Here is a 19,403-nt window from a genome sequence, read left to right as displayed (position 1 = left end):
GCATATAATATGGCATACTAGCATGCAAATTTCAATAGCAAAATATGATGCAAAACGACCCCAGAACATGGAAACATGGCACCCGATACATGGAATGAGACCCGAAACATGAAATTAGGCACATGGAATGACCTATGGCTATGAAAAGCATGCATTATTCAAATGTGAAGTGTGAAGACAGAATCAAGATAGTCCAAAAACAAGCATATTTACAGTTTTAAGCAAGGCCAAAAAGTGAACACAAATAGGGCTAAGTTAACATGCAAAAATGGCCCCAAAAGAGAGATAATGAAGCAAGTAGCAGATGCTGGCCCTAAATGGCCAAGAGCCCTTCAACAAAGTTGAATATGGGCTCAAAAGATGGTATTTTACAATTAGTGACTGTAGACGGCGCCCGCGTGGGCCTCAATGCTACAGTTCGGACTCGATTTGTGTCACGGTTCTTAATCTGAACCAAAGAGTCCAAATCTGGCAAATCGTTTTGAGAAACAGATTTTTGAAAAAGTAGTGCCAAACATGGACTGCTTTGCCAGATACAGAGTCGCCACCTAAATATTTTTAAAATGGGGAAATTTAGGAAACCCTGACTCGGTGCCGAAGGCCACATGTCCGTCATCACCGGAGTTGTCTCGGCTCGGGAGCTTGGGTACGATCGGGGAAGGTCAGCTATGAGCACCCCCTTTCGCCCGGTCCGAAGACCGGCCTCTACTAACCGTGATATCCGTTTTTGAAAACTTTACGTGTTCTAAAACCAATTATTAGCCTAGAATTACTATGTTATGCGCACAGCAAACAAGTATAGACTAGATTGCCTAATTTGGAAATAAACATTGCATATCCGTTCGGTTTGAAAATGCTTTGGAATTTGCTACTCGCAAGTAGGCTAAAATACAGATTTCAACGAGTTTTTCCAACTCAAACAATCCAACCTTCACCCACAGGCATTCGAAACAGTTTAACACATAAGCATCTAGCCACATGTTAAGCATGCTGTCATGGCAATATTCACACTCATGTGATATGCTAAAGCGGAAATACTTACATAGTACTCCGTGCCAAAACAAAGAACTTGTTAGCAAACATGCATGATCCAAGTCCATGTGAAGTGCCTAATGCACCGCATACAAAATGTTACTAGAATAGGCTCGGCTATCCTAAACATGTTATGTGAAAATGCACAATTATCACATATTCAATTTTTGATTTGAAGTACGAATGCAATTAGCGTGATGTACCGAGCCTAATGCATGTAATACAAAATGCATGAATGCACGCATGCATAGCATAAGGTATGCTGAATTTAAACATGCCCTAATCTACCACCGTAAGCAGGTAAATAAAAGGGAAGAAAGAAGTGGGGTTGGAAGACATACACACCACCCATACACACTTATTACAGATTTACCCTCACTCGGAGGGACCGTATAAATATTACAAATTAATTAACTAGCAAGCTAATTAATATTACAAATTAACTAATTTAATTAACAAATTAAATAAATTAATTAAAGCAGGAAAACGCCTCGGGAAGCGCGCCACCATGCATGGGCTGCCTCTGTTTTCCTTCCTTTCCTCCTCTGGAGGTTGTCAAAGCCTCAGGACTGATCCCTTGGACAGAGAGGATCACCACCGCCTGATTGAAATTGCCACCGGCAGTGTGGTATGGCCATCGGCACAAAATTGAATCTGTCGGCAGAGAAAATGGTGCCGGTCGGCACATTACACTGCCGGTCGGCAGAGTATTCCTGCAGAACCTGCAACTCACAGCAACAGAGGGCAAAACAAAGCATGGCAACACAATTCAAGGCATGTATGCACCAACCATGTCCCTTATCATTGTGATGACTCAAAGGGACATGTGCCTCGGTTCTCGGACCACCAATCACGCATTTCCATGCATGATGGCCCAAAGAACCAAGTATGCAACTTTGATTTCAAATGTGTGCAAATCAATCAAACAAAACTCCCAATCCCTATCACCCAAGTCAAGGGACAAGGAATGCATGCAAGATGCAATGCAACCTAGGCATACAAGCTAAGGATGCAACATGGCATGGCAAAGCACTTATGCAAGCATACAAGCATACATATGGCAATGCAAATAAATGGAAAGATGGACTTATACATGAATTAGGCAGCTCTAAAATAGACCTAAAACAGTGGCCATAAGTGCTAAAGAGTGAGGGCTAAATGGCACACACACATACATGCACATAAGGACCAACACTTAAGCACAAATCAAGCAACATTCAAGCACACTTGAAAGGGACAAACATGAACAATTAGCATGCATTATAAGCTTTGAAATCATGCTAATACATGGTGCCAAACCAAGCAACAAATCAAGCCAAGCATGCACCAAATGGCCTAAGTGTTCAAAGCAAATCGATAAGGCATTGAACTACACTTAACATGACCAAACATGGCATGAAAAGAAGGACCAAAATCAGAGGTTTAGCATGTTAAAACAAAGCTAAAGGACTACTTAGATGGCATCTAAGTGACTCAAAAAACAAAGACAAGCATAAACAACAAAACTTGGAGCATTATTACACAAGCTTCCAAAGCATTAAAGAGGCATGCAAGGCAATCAAACAAGCATGGAAATGGGACTGAAATGGCATGTAGAATGATCCCAAATCACCAAAACAATGCAAAGATGGCATGCTACACATGCACATACTCAAGGCCAACAAGCCCAAATACAAAGGAGCTATATCAAGCATGCCAAAATCAACCCAAACACTTATGGACAGACCTAGAACATGGCAAAATAAGCACATAATCTTCACAAGACTAAGCCTAAAACATGCTCCAACAAAGGCTAACAACCTAAGGCACATTAAGGCATAAACAAGGCATTACATGGCAACTATGCTAAACATGCATGGAGTTCCAAAACCAACTTGAAATCATGTTATATTATGGATATATAAGCATGAAAAACAAATCAAACATGCTCAACACACACTCAAGCATAGGCTTCCTTAAGAGGCCAAAATATGTCCTTTTCAAGGACAACAAGGAGAGGGGGTGGCCCTCTCCTTCTTGGGACTTAAAAGCATCATCTTCACCACTGAAATCCCTCAAGATTTCAGTGGTGAAGAGACCTCAACACCAAAATCCCGGAGCTAGCACAAAATGGCCTAAAATGAGGCCTTTCAAGGCCTAAGGGTGGTCAACAACCTTCAAACAACAAAACACTCTTAATAAACAATAAAGAGGGCCTAAAAACAGAACTTTTTTTATGTTATACAATAATCACAAAAACAGCTCTAAGATAGGTATAAAATCAATGCAAAAATGGGGAAAAAAAAGGACTAGAATCTCACCCTTGAAGACCCCTTTTAAAATGGTGCTCCAATGGCCTCCTTTAGCTTGAATCCAACACCAAAATCTCAAAACAAACCCTTTAGAACCTCAGCTCCAAGAGGAAGGTGAAACACTAGGTGTTTGTGTGCAATAGTGAGACACAAAACACCTAGTGAACAAAATGAGAGGGAAAGAGAGATAGAATGTGTATCTCACCCAAACCCTAGAACAAGAGCTCAACAATGGCTGTTTTGCTCTCCAAAATATCCTAAGTCTAACCTTGTCTCTCCTCTTTTGTCTTAGAGAGAGCTTCTCTCTATATGTCTCTTGTAAAGCTTACAAGACAAACTTTGCAGGAGGGAGATCCCTCCATACACGTGTATGGAGGGGAGAAAAAGCAAGACAGCTGTCTAAAAATATCTGCAAAAGCAGATGAACAGCAATCGGCCGGCCAAAAATGCTATCTTGGCCAAAAAGAGTGCCGGTCGGCAACAAATAGTGCTGACCGGCAACAAAGAGTGCCGGCCGGCAAACTATATTGCCGGTGGCAGCAAAAACCAGCCGGTGGCATCTAGCCACTGCCGGTGGTGGGTGGGGATGGTCTACAAGCCCCACCCTGCCTCTCAAAGGCAAGATGCAAGTGTTTGGTGCAAAACCAGACACTAAACGGTCGAATTCGGGGATCCTGAGGCATGGCGCGCGAGCCGAGACCTCCGGGAACTCCAAACGAACACAAACATGGATAATCATCGAGTGTTCAAACGGTGACGTCCAAGTCTTGAGGACGGTCAAAAATGGGGTGTCTACAGTGACCAAACCCAAAACAATGCACATACAAGCTTAAAATACTATGCAAAATAAGGCCTAAAGAGAGGTTTAAACACAAAGAGAAAAAAGGGAGCTTCAAACAGTAAAAGTCCCTTGATCAAACATGAATAGAGGATTAAAATAAGGCTATTTACAGTTTGGACCAGAGCCCAAAAATACAAGCACAAGGGGCTAACAAAACATGCAAAAATAAGGCCAAAAGAGGGATAAAGAGGCAAGTGACAAAAGGAAGCCTCAAACAGTGAAGAGCCCTTCAACAATGTTGAGGAAGGGCTCAAAATAAGCCACTTTACAGTTTATAACCAAGCTCAAAAAATTTTAAAAATAGGCCTAAAATACTATGCAAGAAAGAGGCATACAAGAGAGGTAAAAAAGCAAGTGTAAAAAGGAAGCCTCAAACAGGGAGAGGCCCTTAAACAAAAATGAAAAGGAGCTCAAAATAATGCTATTTTAAGTTAGGGTTGGAGCCCAAATATGTAAGCAAGACGAGCTAATATATTGAGCAAAAATAGGGCCAAAGAGAGGGATAGAAGACTTACCCTTGAAGACCAATGCTTCAACAACTCTTGGACCAAGTTTGGGAGCCCTTGACCTCTGGAAATGGCCTTGAAGCTGCTGGAATGGAGTGTGGATTGGTTGGCTTGGAGATGGAGTAGAATGGATGTAGGATTTGAGAGGTTTTGAGGGTTGGAGTGTGGAGAGAGAGAGATACAATGTAGGAGGCTTAAACCAAACTTTCTAACCCTTCAAAAGGGAGCTGGAGGGCCTGGATATATAGGCAAGAGTGTGGGAAAAAAGGGGGGAAATGGATTTCAAATTTCCCTCCAAAAGTGCAGCCCCCCGGATACACAATCTGGGGGGAAACAAAATACAGATTTGTAATGTACCAGAGGAGGGGAGCAAGGCCGGCCTGGTATTTAAGTTGCAGGTGGCCGGATGGCCCTCCTCATGGTCGGCCGGCCAAAGGTCAAAAGGTTCAAGCAGTATTTGTGGCTGGCCACCCCAGATTGGTGGCCTTCCATGTGTGCACAACACAACCATGTGGTCAAAAACTGGAGAAAGTAAACCAGGAGAGAGAAAAGCCCACTTTTTGGAGGGGTTCAAAAGGGTCAAACACAATTACTGGCCATCCATGTGATATTGGTGGCCTCCCAGGTGTGTACAATACAAATATGTGGTTTAGGGCTGGAAAAAGTGGCCTTAGGGTGGTCAACATTGGCTTTCAAGCGAGAAAAACGGGCGACGGAGGGCGATGGAGGAATAAAACTGGTTGTCCGAACAATTACTGGCCTCCCACTCTTCTATGACCTCCTTAGCAGTGAAAATAAGGTCTCCACCAAAAATGAGCCCAAACCGATGCAAAATGAAGGTTCGGGGGCCGAAACGCGCATCCCGAGGCCCCGAAAACTGACTGTTAGGCACCGGAAGTGGTGTTCGACCACGAAGTTGGTCTCTCGAGCCACAGTGTCCCTCAAAAGGGAGCAGATAAGATGCATGCCAAAAATCGGAGCAAACGGAGGTGGTTAAGCGGTCCCGAACCGAGGCACACGGCCAATGACTCTGAAAAACCGGAAATCGGACTCCAAACGGGAAAAATGCCCTACGACCACGAAACGTAGCCTACGGCCACTGAGAGATGATCTACGAGACCTTTCCCTCCCTTCGGAAAGGGAAACAGAGAAAACCGAGCCTGGTTCGTGAACTGAGGCAAAGCACGCAAGAGCCCCGAAGTCCGGAGGCAAGGCTCGCAGCTGAAACTTTGAAACCTCAGAACGAGCACAATATGCAACATCACCAAGCGCTCAATCGGTGACGTCTGAGTCTTAAGGTCGGTCAAAAATGGGGTGTTTACAGTTGCCCCTCTTTGACAGAACTCGGATGTCATAAGTGACGGGAGTGAATGTCAAAGCCCAGAGACGACCTATTTTTGACAAGGCCGAAGACTTAGACAAACAGGTGAGATAAACAGAGATGCGCCCGCAGGCGTGCCCGCAGGCAGGGGCAAAATGCAACCGACAATGCAAGAAGCCAAAGGTACTCAATGATCATGCAAATGCAGCAAGCATATACAAATCTAACTACATTTCATGCAGTAAGGATCATGTAAATAAAGCTGTAACGAAGCAAATATTCACAATAAATGCGACAGTTTTTAGCGGGAAGGCAAATCAAACTACATTTCATGCAGTTATGATGCAATCTTAGCGAGCATGTGTGATAGATACACAAAAGTGAAGAGAGTGTGATGGATACACTATATGAATAAAGTGTGATTGATATACTAAGTGAAGCAAAGTGTGATAGATACACAAAGCGAAACGAGTGTGATGGATACACTAAGCAAACACGTGATAGATACACTAAGCGAATGTGTGTGATGGATACACAAAGTGAACGCGTGATAGATACACAAAATGAGCATAATGTGAAGCAAGTGTGATGGATACACTATATGAAGCAAAGTGTGATAGACACTAAAAGTGAATACAAAGTGTGATAGATGCACTATGTGAAGCAAAGTATGATGGATATACAAAAAGTGAACGCAAAGTGTGATAGATGCACTAAGTGAACGGAATGTGATTGATACACTGAAGGTGAACACAAAGTGTGATAGATGCACTATATGAACAGAGTATGATAGATACACTAAAAGCGAACACAAAGTGTGATAGATGCACTATGTGAACAGAGTATGATAGATACACTAAAAGCGAACACAAAGTGTGATAGATGCACTATGTGAATAGGTGTGATGGATACACTAAAAGCGAACACAAAGTGTAATAGATGAACTATGTGAACAGGTGTGATGGATACACTAAAAGCGAACACAAAGTGTGATAGATGCACTATGTGAATAGAGTATGATAGATACACTAAAAGCGAACACAAAGTGTGATAGATGCACTATGTGAACAGAGTGTGATTGATACACTAAATGTGAACACGAAGTGTGATAGATGCACTTAGTGAACGAGTGTGATGGATACACTAAATGAACACAAAGTGTGATAGATGCACTTAGTGAACAGAGTATGATTAATATACTGAATGTGAACACAAAGTGTGATAGATGCACTATGTGAACAGAGTATGATTGATATACTGAAAATGAACACAAAGTGTGATAGATGCACTATGTGAACAGAGTATGATTGATATACTAAATGAATGAAGTGTGATTGATACACTAAATGAATGAAGTGTGATTGATACACTAAACGAGAATGTATGTGATAGATACACTAAGGTGAATATGTGCATGGTAGATACACAAAATGAGAATGTGTGTGATAGATACACAAAAGTGAATGAAGTGTGATTGATACACTAAATAAATGAAGTGTGATTGATACACTAAGCGAACGAAGAAAGTGTGATAGATGCACTAAGGGTGAATGAGGTGTGATTGATACACTAAAGAAATGAAGTGTGATTGATACACTAACTGAATGAAGTGTGATTGATACACTAAATGAGTGAAGTGTGATTGATACACTAAATGAATGATCTTAAACGGAACTTCTTTGAATGAACCGTACATACAATATCGTGCATGAATCAGAAAGAAACTTGATAGGTACAATGCAATACAATGCATGATGTTTAAGGAACGCAATAAACAAGCGTAGCGGCGCTTTAGAAAGCACCTCATGGGGTGAGTGGCGACGAACCACTCTACTCTGACGGGGATCTCCCCTCGTGCTCTTCGAACACTTACCTTCAACTCACAGTACAAAGGCTCTGAAATACTGACAAGGGTTCTTTACGTAGAACACTTTGGATGTTGCCTTTCTTCCTGATCATATTCACAGCTTTCCCTATTCTCCAATGGGGTGACAGACTAGGTTGGTTCAGTATCCAGAATTGAGGTGCATACACGCTATCTCAACCTATGGGGCTTCCATACAGATTTCAAGCCGAGGACATGCCTCTGGGTATTTAAACCAGACTTTAGTCCCGGAAATCCCGAACCTTTACGTTCTAGGCATCAGCCATTCGAACTCTAGTTTCCACCTTCGTAGTTGGTCTCTTAGGAACTCATTGCGAACACAGCCAAGATGCCTCTGGCAGGGAATGGTACTCAGGGAGAGCACTTTTGATTACCATTCTGGCTTGAAGCAGACTTGATCTTGAGCTTGAGGTAGAGGCACACTCGTACTTCAGAGCAATGGCAAAACCTAAAGAGGTACACACGGAATGTAGTCTCGGAACTTTACTGAAGTTGAAACAGACTCAGATACTTGACATTTCCTCTTTTCTTTTGCTTTGCAGTCCGGAACCCATATAGCTTCAGATAGGTCCTGATTTTATTGTTCCCACATGACCTGGGTTGAACCCTGCGATTTTTATGAAAGAACAAATCTTGTTTTGCACAGATGTGGAGAACGGCACGGCACTCTGAGCACAAAACGATTCATTTTTGAAATTGAGAATGAGTTCTCGACCGGGTATTGAGCCCACAACTGACCACAGCCAAAACGACTCAACAATGGAAAACAAAGGTAGAACGACCTAAACACAACTCAACAAAGGAAAAACAAGGTAAAATGACCTAAACACATTTGTTGACACTCAAACGACTTAAAATAAGAAACGAGACAAACAAAACGCACAAACACAACACTCAGCTGTGTTACAAAGGTGAGAGACCTCTCGGTGCACGAGGAGCCAGTTTCTCTGGGTATTGTTTCCCACCCTTTCTCATTTGTGATTCTCACATCACTCGGCCCTCAAGCTCTGTTTTTCTGAAAAAGCCCTTTCCTTACTTTTTCTCTCAGCGCACACCTCTCTATTCTTCAATCTCTCATTTTAAATCCCTCCCCTGGGTGGTTGATGGATAAACAGAAAGTTATGGGCTCTTGCCCCTAGCATTTCGCTAGATTCTTCTTCTTCTGCACGCAGCTAGTGAGTTTCTCCCACAGAGGGGCTGTGCTACAACTGGGTGTGTAGCAAATCTGCAACTGACATTGGTTGACGATGCTCTGCTGGGGAGTTTGGACGTGATCAGATCTGTCCAGATGAGGGAGTGGAATATCTTGATCCATTCCAGTTCGTGCTTCACACTTGGCTTGATACCTCGTTGCTCGGAGGGTGAGAGAGCTTTTAGCCCTTTTGTTGTTAACTTCAGTTGTGCCCTTTTCTGGCAGGTAGAGTGCCCTTCTTGGCAAGTATTGTGGCAATGGGGAAAAGACAGAACACCTGACTCAACTGTGCCCCTAGTTCATTATTTCGACCATTTTTTTGTTTTTGGCTTTCTACTAAGACAATTTTGACCAAAATGAGAGTTCGATTAACATGCTTGTTCAATTTTCTGATTTAAAATCATGCAAGTTAGGTTATGAGCACTGAAAATTTTTCTTTTTTTTTTTGGGTCCAAGAAATGGTCCAGTTTTGGAAAAATAGAATAATTTTTGAGAGAAAATTAGTCAACCTCATTAAAAATTCTCAAAAACTATTTTTGCAAATGGCCACTGCTCAACGAGCACGAAACCCGCTCTTGAGATGCACAACCTCAGATTCGAAGGAAAATTGCCCCGTGCTTGACGAGAGCTTCTTGGCAACGGAAAGTTGCCCCTTGTTTGAACGGCACCGCAGCGTATTGAATGGCAACGGAAAGTTGCCCCTTGTTTGGATAGCACCGTGGCGCATTGTAGTCAGTCCTCAGAGTGACGAACACAACCAAATTTTCGGATTCAGAGAAAGCAAAGATTATCAAAACCATTATATGGACACAGTGTTTTACGGCTGGACTTCAGAATGAAGTTGCCTACGTATCCCAAAGATGGGAATCAAGCCTCACGTAGTTCGGGGTTAAGGTACACTTGGGTATTTAACCTCTCCTTTTTATGCTCTAACTTTTGCCAAGGTTGCCCTTTGCGGGTTTTCAACCTTGCGAGCAATATTCTTTAATTATTTTTCATTTCTTTTCTTCTTTTTTTCCATCTTTTTCTTCTTTTCTTTTTTTGTTTTCATTTTTTGCATTTTCTTCATTATTATTATTTTTTTTGTATTTTTCTCTTTTGTTCTTTTCTTCTCTTTTTTCTCGCCCTAACTTTTGCCTGGGTCGCCCTTTCAGGTTTTCGGCCCAGCGAGCCTCTCAAGGGTAAAAGTGTAGCTTGGTCCATGTCAAATGGTTCTGAGATCTCGAATCCGTCTGAATCCAAGAGAGTGGCTGCTGTTCGCTGACGATGCAGGAGTCCATCCCGTGGAGGCTGAATTTGCCCCTAGTGTTGTAGATCAGAACTTAGTTTTTCTTCAACAATACTTTCTTCTTTCTTCCCCTCTGGGATTTGGCATTCTTGCCGATCTTTGTTAGCTTGAGAAACATCCCAATTTTTTGACTCTTCGAGCACATTTGACAGTTTTGCCCCTAGTTCGAGGGCTTTTGATCTAGCTTCGCAAGCTTCCTTTGAAAACACTTGATCTTCTTGATCTGACTTTTCTTGCCCCTAGTTCGAGGGCTGCTCCGAATCTGGCCACGCAGGCCTCACATTATGGTTGACCTTTGAACTTTCTGAGTCCGAGTTCGAGGTTTGAAAGCAAGGGGTCAAGTCTTGACGCTAAGAGCGATCCTAGGCTGCACAATCTCAAGAGCGATTCCACACAGGTCTTCGCAGGACCACGCAAAACATTTTTTGAAATCTTTTAAGAAAGCGACTAGTCGCTTGTGCTGAAGACAATGTAGAACCAATCTGGATTAAGCCAGGATCCTTCTCAGTACTCATATTAACAAGCATGATCTCGATCATTAAAGGCTTAGCATGCCTCTCTTTCTCTCATTTGATCAAAATTTTTTTTTCAAATCCCGAGGAATTCCTTCCTCTTTGTTTTCACCGTAGTGTTCAAAAAGTTTTGAAAAACTTAGGTCAATGCAATGAATACAAGGCACAGAAAAGTAGGTGAAAAGTACTGCCGTTCGATTCAAATTTTCTGGCACAACTGGCGCACGGCCGAAGCAAATACAAGAGTGTGAATATCACTGCTGTTTCATTGAGATCTGTTGGCACAACTGGCTCCTCGGTAGAAACAGACTCAAAGAAAGCAAAAAGACAACACGAAACAAAACAGCGATGTCCGAGGTAACGCCCCAGGGATCACCCGACTCCTATACAATAGGACTGACTCGATATGACAAGATAGACCTCAACTGACTCAGTATGAAAAGACTGACTCAAAACAAAAGGACAGACTCAAAACAAAACAACAAGACTGACTCAATACCCAAGTCAGAATGTAACATTCGCCAAATGCTCAAAACGGTGCGTGCCATACGCCATATCTGGAGTAAACTGAGTGCCGCCCGCAGGTGGTTCATCCCTTGATCACATCACATTATCCCCCACAAGTTCACTAATCAAGTGCCGATAGACTTTGCAGGACCTGGTGCGGTAATGACCCCGTTGTCAAACAGATCTTGTACATCATGGCGCAGACGAAAGCAACTATGGGTGTCATGACCGGTTTGTTGATGGTAGGCACAGTATTTAGTCTGATCATGCTTTGCAGGGATAGGATCGGGTAGGGGCCGTTGTTCCAACGGTTTCAGATGTCCTTTCCGGAGTAAGACCTCTAGAGCCTTTGACAAAGGCATATGAAGTGGAGTGAAAACCCTCTTGACTCGAGGTGGGCATTTGGTTTTTTGTGAGCTACTTCCGGACGCACCGGTGAATGGGGTAGCTGTTTTTGGTGTGGTGGTGGTGACCATGCCCACTTCAGAAGATCTTGCGGCCGCATCACCACTGGTGGTCGCATTTGAACTGCGGGAAAATGCCCTCCTGGGCTGCTCCTTCTCCTGGTCAATAAGGCCCTGCTTCATGGCATCCTCGATCTGTACTCCCATCTCATGCAAATCTGAAAAGGTAGGGAAAGGGAGCACGATCATTTTCTGCATTAGTTTGGGCTGGAGGTTACGCACAACCATCCATATTTGATCCTTGTCCGTTGGCCTAATGGTCATCATTGAAGCCTTGGCCCTCCATCTGGTCACGAATTCTGAGAAACTCTCTTTAGGCTCTTGCCTTGTTGTCTCAAGATCACGGGTTGTGACCTCGATTTGCGTGTTATAGGAGTACTACGCAACGAAGGCCTCGGCCATCTCATCCCAGTTCCGTTTGACATCGTCTTCTAATTTTGCATACCAGATAGCGGCCACACCTGACAGGGTCCGGCCGAATAATGAAAGTTTCTGCAGCCTGGTGAGGCCTATCGGCCTTAATATGTCCGAAAACAACTGGAGGTGCACTATGGGATCGCCAGATCCATCAAATCGGTCGATGTGTGGCGTCTTAAATCTGTCCGGCAACGTCATAGCTGCGTCGGTATACCCGTCCTCAATGTCCGGAATGGATTTTACTCCCTGAGATTTCTTGAACATCTTTTCCAGCTTGCTCACCTTCAGCGCTGTAGGGTCCAACTCGAACTCAAAGGTGAACCCGGTAGATTGATTGGTGCTTTAGACAGCTGGGGTAAGATTAGGAGCGGAGCCGGTCCTGTCGGAATGTTCGTATCTCCCTGGACATTTGGTGCCTCCTCGGGTGCTGGAACTCCTAGTGGGGAGGGGCTTGGTGCGAAGCAGATGCTCCATTTTGCTGTTGCAGCCTGGTGATTAGCTCAGCCTGCTGGGCCATGATCGTAGCCTGCTGTTTGGCAAATTCCGTCTGCCGGGTGGCGTCTTGCTACATGAGTTTCATACTTTCTTGGAGTTGACGCATCATTTCCTCCATCCCTGCTATGTTCTGCTGTTCCGGCTGACTGACTGGTGAGGTGACTAAAAATTGATAAAAACTGAGGCCTCAGCCTGACTATTCACTGGTAGGGTGGAAAAGGGCCACTGATTTGGTAACTGCTGAACCGGTGATCTGTGCCTAACTGACCCCTTTTACCCTGCCTATGGCGGAGGAACACTGATTTGTCCTTGAACTGAATCTCTGACCTGACAAAGTCTATCAGCACAAGTCCGATGTACCCGGGGGATATCAGAGCCTTCTGAAGCTATGGTTCCAAGACTACCCTAGCAAAAGGGAAAACATGCAGCATCTCAGCCTGATTTCACCTGAACAGATATGAGCATAGTTGAATGAGTGTGCTCTCTACTGAATTCTGCCCAAAATTCTGCCGGTGAACTGATACCCTCAGGTAAAACTGATTGCCAAATACTGATGCCCGCAGGCCTGATACCCAGACTTGCAAACTGTTACATGCATTCCTGTAGAGACGCACTCTAAAAGAACATAGCAAGCAAGTGAGAGCCAAAACAACCCTATGTTGGGGTAGGGTTTCCCTGCCCTATTTTGTCAGGAGCTAGGGTTTCACTACGCACGCAGCGATTTCAAACAACCTATATCGGGTAAGCAACCTATCCTAGTTTGGAATGGTTACTATGGATCCGAATATGCACTAGGTCGAATGGTCGAAAAGGGTGCCCCGGTAAAATCGGGGTTTGTATTCCCATACTGGCAGAGCCCACAACCGGTCAGCCTTATGGTCATGTCTTGACAAGACAAGCCTCCGGCAAACCGTTTAGGAATAGTAGATGGCAAACACGGTGTCCTAGGCGCACCAATGCAAATGCAATGCAAAGAAATACATAAGTGTAGTCAAAACCAGATATCATGAGTTCGAGTCAAGTTCTCTAATTCCCCAGCAGAGTCGCCAGAAACTGTAGACGTCCCCGAATGCCCCGGGAGCACGAGGTCCCCCCGTTCCAATCGATATTGGGCTCACTACAGTTCGGACTCTCAAATTGTCACGGTTCTAAGTCTGAACCAAAGAGTCCAAATCCGACAAATCGTTTTGAGAAAACAGATTTTTGAAAGAAGTGCCAAACATGGACTGCTTTGCCAGATACAGAGTCGCCACCTAAATATTTTATTTTGGGGAAATTTAGGAAACCCTGACTCGTTTGCCTAAGGCCACGTGTCCGTCATTACCAAAGTTGCCTCGGCTCGGGAACTTGGGTACGATTGGGGAAGGTCACTTCGTGAGCACCCCCGCTCGCCCGATCAAAGATCGACCTCTACTAACCATGATATCTATTTTTGAAAACATTATGTGTTCTTATTCCGGTTATTAGCCTAGATTTACTATGTGATGCGCACAGCATACAAGTATAGACTGGATCGCCTGAATTGGAACAAAACATTTCATGTTTGTTTGTTTGAAAATGGTTTGATGGTGCTACTCGCAAGTAGGCTAAGACGTGGATTTGCCACCCTCGGGTGGGCTCAGAAAAACATGATTTTGCCACTATCTAGTGGGCTTAAAACACACATTTGATGAATTATTCCAATTCAAATAACCCAACCTTTACCCACAGGCATTCAGACAGTTATATCACATAAGCATATAGCCTCATGGTAAGCATGCTATTCATGGCAGTCACTCACACGCATGCAAGGATGCTAAAGCATAAAACTTACCGAGTACTCCAAGCCAATACAGAAGCTAATTAGAAATCCATGCATGATCCTAATTATACGGAAATGCCTAATGCAACACATGCGAAAATGCAACTATAGCAGGCTCGGCTATTCTAAACATGGCATATGAAATGCTACAACTAACATGTATTCAACTTGGAATTGAAAATACAATGCAGTTAGTATGATGCGTCGAGCCCGGTGCATGCAAAACAGATGAATGAATGCAAACATGCTATCATACTGTATGCTAATTGAAACATGCCCTAATTTAACCATCATAAGCGGGTAAATAAAAGGGAGAAAGACGAGGGGTTGGAAGACATACATCACACACACGCACACTTATTACAACATTGCCCTCGCGTAGAGGGTCCGAATAAATAATATACAGTCCCAAATGAATAATGACAGTCCAAATATGTACAAAACCCTAATTAATTAACAAATTAAATTAGGAAAGCAATAAATTGGCATGCAAGCCAGGGACTGCCTCAAATCTGCTCCGGATGATAAATGATGCATGCTCGGGTTGCTTTGTGCGGAGAATCCCTCGCGATGCCCCGGTTTGCCTCTGTTTGCAATTGTTCTTGGAACGCGTATCAAGCTCCGGTAGGTTGCTGATTCTTGATTTGCTGTAACAGAGAGCAAGAAAGGGGCATGGCAAAGTATTTTCACATATGTACGCATGACTACCCTTCAGGGAGTGTAGTCCTCGATCCTCGTGCCACCAATCACGCATCTCGATGCATGATGGCCGAGGAGTCGAATTGCACGACTCAATATGAAATGAATGCACATATGGACACAACAAGGCCTAGACCCCATCATGGATAATCCGGAGTGTCGGCGACCGAGGAATTGAGACACGTTCCGTCACTCGGAGTACGAAACGCCCCTCGTTTCCCGTGCTCGGGCTAACTCCTATCCCCAACATGATGCAATATGCATGACATGCATGAAATGCAACTAAGATACAACCTATCATGCACAATGCTAGGAAATGGTATACACGATACACGAGATAACATGGCATACACAATGCGCTAACATACGACCTAGCATACACAATGCTATGAAATGAAATGGCATACACAATGCAATATGGGCTTACACCAACGTGAGTGGACCTCAGCGGCACTCACATAGGAGGCCATACGATGAAAATGAGACAACTCGAAATGCGTGCCCACGTGCACGCGAACCGAGGATCGACCCTAAGGCACCAAATGCCACTCTAACAAGACATGGCAAGGCATAGAATATGGCATACTAGCATGCAAATTTCAGTAGCAAAATATGATGCAAAACGACCCCAGAACATGGAAACATGGCACCCGATACATGGAATGAGACCCGAAACATGAAATTAGGTACATGGAATGACCTATGGCTATGCAAAGCATGCATTATTCAAATGTGAAGTGTGAAGATAGAATGAAGACAGTCCAAAAACAAGCATATTTACAGTTTTAAGTATGGCCAAAAAGTGAACACAAATAGGGCTAAGTTAACATGCAAAAATGGCCCCAAAAGAGAGATAATGAAGCAAGTAGAAGCTGCTGGCCCTAAATGGCCAAGATCCCTTCAACAAATTTGAAGAGGGGCTCAAAACATGGTATTTTACAATTAGTGACCAAACCCAAAACAGTGCACATGCAAGCTTAAAATACTATGCAAAATATGGCCTAAAGAGAGGTTTAAACACAAAGAGCAAAAAGGGAGTTTCAAACAGAAAAAGTCCCTTGATCAAACATGAATAGGGGGTCCAAATAAGGCTATTTACAGTTTGGACCAGAGCCCAAAAATACAAGCACAAGGGGCTAACAAAACATGCAAAAATAAGGCCAAAAGAGGGATAAAGAGGCAAGTGACAAAAGGAAGCCTCAAACAGTGAAGATCCCTTCAACAATGTTGAAGAAGGGCTCAAAATAATCCACTTTACAGTTTATAAACAAGCTCAAAACAGTGTACAAATAGGCCTAAAATACTATGCAAGAAAGAGGCATACAAGAGAGGTAAAGAAGCAAGTGTAAAAAGGAAGCCTCAAACAGGGAGAGACCCTTAAAAAAATATGAAAAGGAGCTCAAAATAATGCTATTTTAAGTTAGGATCAGAGCCCAAATATGCAAGCAAGAGGAGCTAATATATTGAGCAAAAATAGGGCCAAAGAGAGGGATAGAAGACTTACCCTTGAAGACCAATGCTTCAACAACTCTTGGACCAAGTTTGGGAGCCCTTGACCTCTGGAAATGGCCTTGAAGCTGCTGGAATGGAGTGTGGATTGGTTGGCTTGGAGATGGAGTAGAATGGATGTAGGATTTGAGAGGTTTTAAGGGTTGGAGTGTAGAGAGAGAGAGATACAATGTAGGAGGCTTAAACCAAACTTTCTAACCCTTCAAAAGGGAGCTGGAGGGCCTGGATATATAGGCAAGAGTGTGGGAAAAAAGGGGGGAAATGGATTTCAAATTTCCCCCAAAAGTGCACCCCCCCGGATACACAATCTGGGGGGAAACAAAATACGGATTTGTAATGTACCAGAGGAGGGGAGCAAGGCCGGCCTGGTATTTAAGTTGCAGGTGGCCGGCCGGCCCTCCCCATGGCTGGCTGGCCAAGGGTCAAAAGGTTCAAGCAGTATTAGTGGCTGGCCACCCCAGATGGTGGCCTCCCATGTGTGCACAACACAACCATGTGGTCAAAAATTGGAGAAAGTAAACCAGGAGAGAGAAAAGCCCACTTTTTGGAGGGGTTCAAAAGGGTCAAACACAATTACTGGCCGGCCATGTGATATTGGTGGCCTCCCAGGTGTGTACAACACAAATATGTGGTTTAGGGCTAGAAAAAGTGGCCTTAGGGTGGTCAACATTGGCTTTCAAGTGAGAAAAACGGGCGACGGAGGGCGATGGAGGAATAAAACTGGTTGTCAGAACAATTACTGGCCTCCCACCCTTCTACGACCTCCTTAGCAATGAAAATAAGGTCTCCACCAAAAATGAGCCCAAACCGATGCAAAATGAAGGTTCGGGGGCCGAAACGCGCAGCCTGAGGCCCCGAAAACTGACTGTTAGGCACCGGAAGTGGTGTTCGACCACGAAGTTGGTCTCTCGAGCCACAGTGTCCCTCAAAAGGGAGCAAATAAGATGCATGCCAAAAACCGGAGCAAACGGAGGTGGTTAAGCGGTCCCGAACCGAGGCACACGGCCAACGGCTCCGAAAAATCGGAAACCGGACTCCAAACGGGCAAAATGGCCTACGATCACGAAACGTAGCCTACGGCCACTGAGAGATGATCTACGAGACCTCTCCCTCCCTTCGGGAAGAGAAACAGAGAAAATCGAGCCTGGTTCGCGAACCGAGGCAAAGCACGCAAGAGCCCCAAAGTCCGGAGACAAGGCTCGCAGCTGAAACTTTGAAACCTCAGAACGAGCACAATATGCAACATCACCAAGCGATCAATCGGTGACGTCTGAGTCTTAAGGTCGGTCAAAAATGGGGTGTCTACACACATGGACTAAGCAATGGCATACACAATGCATATGTGAAGACTAACAAACACAATGGGATGAACAAGGCATGCTCAATGCAATGATCAACTCATGCGACAACATGGACTATGTGGTATACACAATGCAAGATGGACTTAAACCAAAGTGAATGGGCCTCGGCCACACCCAAATCAGTGGCCAAACATGATGAAATCAAAGCAACAAGACAGACATAAGCATGCACAATGCAAAGGCTCGAATCTAAGGCATCAAATGCCACTCTACCAAAGCATGGCAAGGGATGAAATATAGCATACAATCATACATTTTCCAGCTCTGAAATGATATGCAAGATGGTCCCGAATCATGCAAATATGTCACACAATGCATGCTAGATGGCCCGAATACCGAAACTAGTGAAGTGCGTTACACTAGAGGTATACAAAGCAATGCACAATGGCAAAACTAGCCCCAAACAGACCCTAGGCAGGTCCAAGACAGTGGGAAAATGACCTAAGATGATGGATCAAAATGCATAGAAATGAAGCTCATGCTAAGGCTAAAAAATAAGGCATACAAGCACAACTCTCAAACATATTGAAGGAGTGATGAACATGAGAATATGGCAACCTTATATGCTCTGAAATATCATGCTTGATGATGCCAAAACATGTCAAGGGTCCAAACAACTCATGCTAGTGGACCCGATATGCAAAGCTAGTGAGCTTAAATTGAACTATGGCCATATACAACAATGCATGCATGACCCAAAACACTTCAAACAGAGCTAAGGCAGCCCAAAATATGAATAAAATTAGTTTGGATCATGGCCAAAATATGCTAGGAAAGAGGGCCAAAACATCATGCAAAAGCTAGTGAACCATGATTTACACTACAACCATATGAAGCACATGAGAGGCCACCAAACCAGTCAAAAACAGAATCATGGCATGTCAAATGAAGCCCAAAAACCCACTGAAACTTGACCAATGCATGCAAGAATAACATGCCCCTTTGATAGGCTATAAAGAGGGTTGTTCTACACATGCAAGATGGACACCCAAAATGGCAAAAAGGTCTCTGGACAGAGCCTATGAAGGTCCTAAAACCCACCAAAAATGGCCTGAAACATGGCTTGGAAGCATGCAAATAAGGGCTCCTTTGTTAGGCCGAATATGCTAGTAAACAAGACAAGGGGTGAGAGGGTCACCTCTCTCTGATTTTGGTGCTCAAAACAGCATAATAACCATTGAAAATCCGCTGGATTTCAGTGGTCAAAAGGGCCAACAAAGCTCATGAATTTGTTATGATCTCTCATGTTTCTTGCATGAACTTTGTAATCCATGTTGCATTG

The sequence above is a fragment of the Camellia sinensis genome, chromosome 8 (assembly GCF_055761805.1).
Source record: "Camellia sinensis isolate YWXY chromosome 8, ASM5576180v1, whole genome shotgun sequence".
In the NCBI taxonomy this organism is placed as follows: domain Eukaryota; kingdom Viridiplantae; phylum Streptophyta; class Magnoliopsida; order Ericales; family Theaceae; genus Camellia; species Camellia sinensis.
Note: the sequence above shows the minus strand (reverse complement) of the source record.